This window comes from Monomorium pharaonis, unplaced genomic scaffold (assembly GCF_013373865.1).
Source record: "Monomorium pharaonis isolate MP-MQ-018 unplaced genomic scaffold, ASM1337386v2 scaffold_703, whole genome shotgun sequence".
NCBI lineage: Eukaryota > Metazoa > Arthropoda > Insecta > Hymenoptera > Formicidae > Monomorium > Monomorium pharaonis.
Window position 1 is genome coordinate 493 of NW_023416026.1, and position 6,457 is coordinate 6,949.

General features: G+C 40.9%; 1 pseudogene; it reads right to left on the minus strand.

The window, feature by feature from the left end:
- Positions 1-342: 342 nt before the first annotated feature.
- Positions 343-5,918, minus strand: LOC118648793 (annotated as a pseudogene).
- Positions 5,919-6,457: the final 539 nt, after the last annotated feature.

Consider the following 6,457-nt stretch of genomic DNA (forward strand, 5'->3'; position numbering starts at 1 on the left):
TAATTTGTAAATAATAAATAAATAAAAAATGTAAGAATTGTGTTGTATAACATAACATATCTTAGAAAAAAATAGAAAAAAATATAAACACAAGAATTTTTCATAATACACTTACTCTTTTATGTTTTTGAACATATATTAAATAAATTATAACATAATCGGATTGTGTCATAAAAAAATACAATAAACAAGCTTGTGTTGCATTTAAATTTTGTATATCAATCAATCTGTACAAATTTCATCAATTTTCAGGCAAGTTTACACAAATGCAGACACCGATTTAAATCTGTCCTGTATCATCGACCATACGATAAATACCGGCGCTTTAGCTGGTTTTATCTACTCACTGTCTGTAGATTAGACTTCAGACTGTGGGTGTTGGCCACTCGCGCTCACACAAGAGGAGTTAGACTTCCACTGCAGACTCTTACTTCTCTGGGCTCCAGAGCTGGCGGAGGTCTCCTTTCTTGCGACTGTTGCACATTCGAGCTACTCGCCACGTTATGGTGTCCCGTTCGCGTTGCGTGATTCGTCGCCACTACATATTCTGTTAAAGTAACATCCGCAGTTCCGCCAGACTCGAGGGAATCGCATTCTGGCGAAAAGTGTTCGAGCATATCATATATCGCAGGAAAGCATAGATGTTGGACTCGGCAATGACCTTGATCATTTAGCGTCATCCGTAAATGCTACAATGAAAATTATGCAATGTAACGATAAAATTTGAATATCATTTCATTGTTCAGTTGAAGTTAATATAATTACTTTTGCTCTTCCTTGAAAATTAAAAGTTAATACAAATTCGCCTTTTCTAGTCTCGCTTTGCCGAACCAAGAATACACCGTGACCATTAGCTGCACTATGCAATACAAGCTGCGCGGCATCCCGAACGAGGAAGAGTACCGTGAAACCACGGGTACTCTCGTAAGCTACTCGACAAATCCAGCTCGCCTTCATTAGCAGACACTGTGGGCACAAACAAAGTATAAATTACTTTGAATTATACTGCCTGACGACGAACTATTCTTTAATTTTTTTCCTTACTTTGCTCGATTTCTTGCTGAGAGGAACATAATTCTAGATTACACTGCTGCGCATATGAGTCTCGGAGGTAATTCCGGCGGATTGCCCTGTGAATCGTCGCCGTTGTTCGTGACTAGCGGATCGAAAGCTCTTACTCGCCGAGTGGCTCGTAATCGATCACTGTCGGATCCGATAGCCAGCGAACCGTGACCCAGAGAATCCCCTAAGGAGTCACCCGGTCCGGAGCCAGGAGCACTCGAGCTCTGCTGCACCGTTCGCATGCAATATCTGATCGTCGCCAGCACGATTTCATGTCGTTCGAGTCGTGCGCCTCAATGACAAACTCCATGTTTGAGTTTTCAAAACGAATGTGTTCTCATGGTCCGGCATCTCGAGCGCCGTGGTCTCCCGCGCCTCCGTTATCGCCGAGCAGAAGACGCCACTTCGTGGTTTCACGGCTTTCGGCGGGGAGTAAAACTCCAGCATGTAGCCGCCGATGGCCTTTATCAATGCCAGCCGTGGACTTCTCCCATTTCTGCGTCCCGTCTATGTTCTCCCCCATCAAGGAATTGACGATTCCCTCCTTACGACCCTCCACCCAAGATCTTTTGACAGCTTAGCCGTGAGTGTTTGTCCTTGCGGTGCTCGCTGTGGGACAGCTCGACCTCATCACTCGCTGCTTATGGAAGAAACTCTTACCCTTTTAAGTCCTTTAAGGACAATCTGCGAAGAAGGGTTTGTGAGCAGGTTTCGGCGACACTGCCTCTCCCTCATGTTCGGAATAATCACTGAATTCCTCATGCGAGGATGCGCGAAACCGGTGCATTGGTATTTTGGCTCACAAGATTTATTTCTCTTTCATTGGATATTATGCTCCTAGTATCGTGCAATGATAACGATCTAAAAAAATACAAGAGCAATGTTAAATTATGTTATATATGGATAACTTAAAACTCCAAGCTTCCACAGTTTAAAATAAAAACTAATTTATGAAATAAAATGTGTATATATATATATATTCTTATAATATATATTATAAAAGTAAAACTATAAAAATTCCTTCTGTGAAGTAAAACCTTAAAATGTCTAGTTTTTTATAAGTTTTTACAATTAAAGTATTTTCATATTTTCTATATGTTGACATTTACACAAAGAATCTATATTTGCAAACTCTAACTTATTAATTATTTTTTATAAATTTATTATCTTGAATGTGAAGTACACAACTCGTGTCTCTCCAACATTTGCCATTCAGATTGGCGTCATCTTCTTTTTATTAATACGCTTAATTAATATGCTTTTATAAAAATATCTTTGTAACAAGCATGAGTATCTATGTTTGCAAGCTCAAACTCATTATTCGTCATCTCTCATAAATTATTATGCATGAAAGTTAAGTTTCTCCCCCTACGTTTGCCATTCAGGCGATTACTTCAATGTTTACTTCCTGACGTACGTATGAAAAGGTTAACGGTCTCGATTACGACTTTCTCTCTCTACGTGACAGCGTAACGGCCGCGGGTACGATAACCGGCATACGGGGAACACACACCTCACGTTCTGGCGCAGATACTCGCTCTCGAAGTGCTCGCAGAAGCTTTCAACGAACTTGCGTAGGAAGTCGCGATGCGAGAGATTTGCGCGGGCGCTCTCGGGTAGGTTCAGGCTAACGTAGGCGCAGAACGCCTTGGCAAAATCGGCGGCCGAGGCGCGGGCGTGTCCTCTCGCAGAACTCGATCCAGCCGGTCGCTGCTTCCGGCGACGCGGCGGTCGCCGTGGACGACGTGGCCGTCGTCGTAACCGGTGCCGTCGCCGCTGTTGTTGTCGTCGTCGTTGTCGTCGTCGTCGTCACCGCTGCCGCTGCCACCGTTGCCGTTGCCGTTGCCGTCACCGCCACCACCGCTGACGTCGTTGTTGTCGTCGTCGTCGTCGTCGTCGACGTTGACGTTGACGTTGACGTAATCTCCGTAGCTTTCGTCGTCGTCGTCGTCGTCCTCGTCCTCGTTGCTGTCGGCGATGTTGTCGTCGTCGTCGTCGTCGTCGTGGCCGTCGTCGGCTTCGTCGCCGCCGACGCCGTTGCTCCGGTCGCGTTAATCACCGGCGATAACGCGGTGCTCGCTGTCGGCGTGCTCGCGGCGTAAACACTCATTACCGGCGTCTGGCTCGCGTAGGGGGCGGAAGGCTTCCCCCCCTCGTGCCGCCACCGCCGCCGTCGCCGCCGCTGCCACCACCACCACCGCCGCCGTCGTCGTCGCCACCCGACGTCGCCCTCCACTCTCTTTCGCCCTGTCGCTAACGGGGTCGTTCCTTCACGATCGTCGAACGTCGTCCGCGCCGTTGAAGGTGTACACCACGCGTTCGGGCGCGCGCGACGGACATATCACTCTCAGCCGTACAAAAAAAAAAATTAATATAGGTAATCACACACGGCGAGATCGCGAAATTGCTGAATGGCCGCGATCGAGTAAAGCACGCACACACTCGCGCGCGCGCGCGTACACACCCCGGATTCTGCAAGGGGGAAAAAAAGAGTGTCAGCGATATTTTATATACGATCTTGCGCTGCGAGAGAATCGACCAATATTCAACGAATAACCACTGACGAATTCGCTACATTATACTTGTCTCCCTCTTTAAATTCGTCGCATCGTTTCGCGACGGGTGCGGGTGGACAGGAGGAAGGGAACGGAGTAGCCGGGTTAACCGAAAACTAATGCTGACGGGACTCCGGAGCAACCGGGAAAAAGTCTTCCGCTCCTCGAGTTTAACTCCTCACTCACGCTGGTCTACCCGTCTACCGGAGAGAAGATCGAAAACGACACGGCTCCGCTCCGGTTTCACGGTGCTCCCTCGAACGGACTCGAACGTGATACGCCCTCTGTGGACATGGAAAATATGGGGACACGAACGAACTAGTCAACGTTCACGTTGCGGTTCCATGCCACAAAATGTCGATAACATAAATTGATTTTCCATTCATAAGAGATTCGAAATGAGAATAACAGATATGCGAAGAAAATTCGAGGATTGAGCATCATTGCAATTATGTATGATTTCTGTGATTCTTTTTTATTTATTTTATAGATACCATTGTTATCTTTCGTCAATAAATCAAATCCTTGCACAATCGGTGTTCAGCTTAGATACCAGAAATACGTTGACGCTGCAAGTCCATATTTAAGAAAAAAAAAACTTAAACGATAGGCCGCCGATAGGTGGCGACGGCGTCACTTGTGAAATTAATAATTTGTTAATATTTCAATATAAATGCAATAAATCATGAAAATAATTATAGAGCAATGCGAAGCAATGAAGGAGCAATTGTTTTATGCTGTATTTAGTTGCACAAAGCTATTATAAATATGTTTCTTATTATAAATAAAAAATTTTACCATTTTTTGTAAATATTTAGAAAAATATTAATTTTAAAAGGGGAGCAATTGCAGATTCTGATAGAGCAATTAAGGAGCAATCGTTTTAGACTTATTTCCATACAGCTGTTATAAATGTTTTTTAGTAAAAATAAAAAATTTTCACATTTTTTGTTAATATTTATAAAAATATTGATTTTAAAAGGAAAGCAATTGTAGATTCTGATGGAGCAATGAAGGAGCAATCGTTTTATACTTTCCTTTTTTCCATACAGCTATTATAAATAGGTTTTTTATTAAAAATAAAAAATTTTACGTTTTTTGTTAATATTTCGAAAAGTATTAATTTTAAAAGGGGAGCAATTGTAGATTATGATGGAGCAATGAAGGAGCAATCGTTTAAGTTTTTTTTTTTTTCTTAAATATAGACTTGCAGCGCCAACGTATTTCTGGTGTCATTTTAGATGTTTTCATCCACCAGCGCCTCTATGTGCACAATATGTGCACATTGAACTATATAGTCAAATATCTATGAATCCCGTAGGTAATGTGCATGACTTTTTGGGTCTCTTCTATGCTATGTCCACGTTTATTTGGTTCTGTTTCATGCTATATCCGTAAATTTTACAATTATATGCATTCATATTTTAAATCTGTTTTATGCAAATGTGCAATACTGACACTGTACAGATATAGCAAGGAACAGAACCAATATTTTATCTCGCATCACGTTTATCACATATCATTTTATTCCACATATATACATGATAAAAATTCACTCACTGATTGCTGTCGCTGCTCCTGCTGCTGTTGCTACTGCTACATTCCTTTTCCGGAATATCGAGTCACTTGAATCCATGTGCGAATTCATGCAGCGAGAAATCGCTGGCGACATTCCCTTTCTACGTAAATATTGTGTAGTAGCGACAAATCGTCGGAAGTTCGTCCTGTCTGAACAGCATCGACAAAAGTCGCCACATCGTGCCTTTCAGCTGACAGTAGTAAGCGACCTAAATGATTATGGACCGTCCAGCTTACGTCACGTCGCAGTCCGAACTTTGCCTGTGTACGAATGCCGAGTAACTATCGTGAACAAAAAATTTATTTTATTGATCATTTTTTGAGACAACTAATATCTGTCTTAAAAAAAATTTCATAAATCGCAGATTATCTGATTTGTTAACATGATATGTTAACATTATACACATAGTAAAAGTTAATATACAAAATTTAAAAAAAAAATACAAACTTCATGCAAAATTTATGCAGAATTTATACAAAATTTATTCAAGATTTATAGAAAATTCGTAGTTTATTCCTAAAAAATTTTTAATTCTTTTAAATTTTTTATAAAATTATTATTCATTTCACATTCATGAAGCAATGGAAGACGCACTGAAACACCAAGAGAAAAAACAATAAGTGAAACCCTATTAATTGGATGAAAAAATCGAGGACATTACAGAAAAAAGGAATAAGTACAGAGTATTTTTTAACTCAAAAATCAATAAAGATAAAACAAAATACAAAGCCCAAGCAAGAGTTAGAAGAAAGATTGCCAAAAAAAAAAAACGAAGCATAGGAAACAAAATGTAACAAGATTAATTCCTTCCTGGGAGGAAGGTAAAGTACAAAAGAAAGTAAAGTAGAGAAAAGTAAAAAAAACTGGATAATTATAAAATCACTACGACTGGATAAGAAAAAGATATAATGCGCCAATTTCGCTTCAGCGGTGAATTACTTTTCAAAACTACTAAAAGAAAATAGACCAGAATTTCAGAAGTAGCAACAGCAACAGAATGTCCAAGTAATAGCATCCTCAGCCAAAATAACTAGGTATAAACAAAGTCATAAAAATCTGCAAATGATTAAAAAGCGGAAAAAACACCAAGTCCCGGCAATATCTCTGCAGAAATAATAAAACATGAAACAAGAGAGCTTTAGCAACACCTGACAAGTTTATTTCAGAAATGCATAAATGGAATAGCGATGCCGCAGAAGTGGAAAATGTCATTAATATCAACCATCCAGAAGAAGAAGGACAGAGTTTTGTTTAATCAATT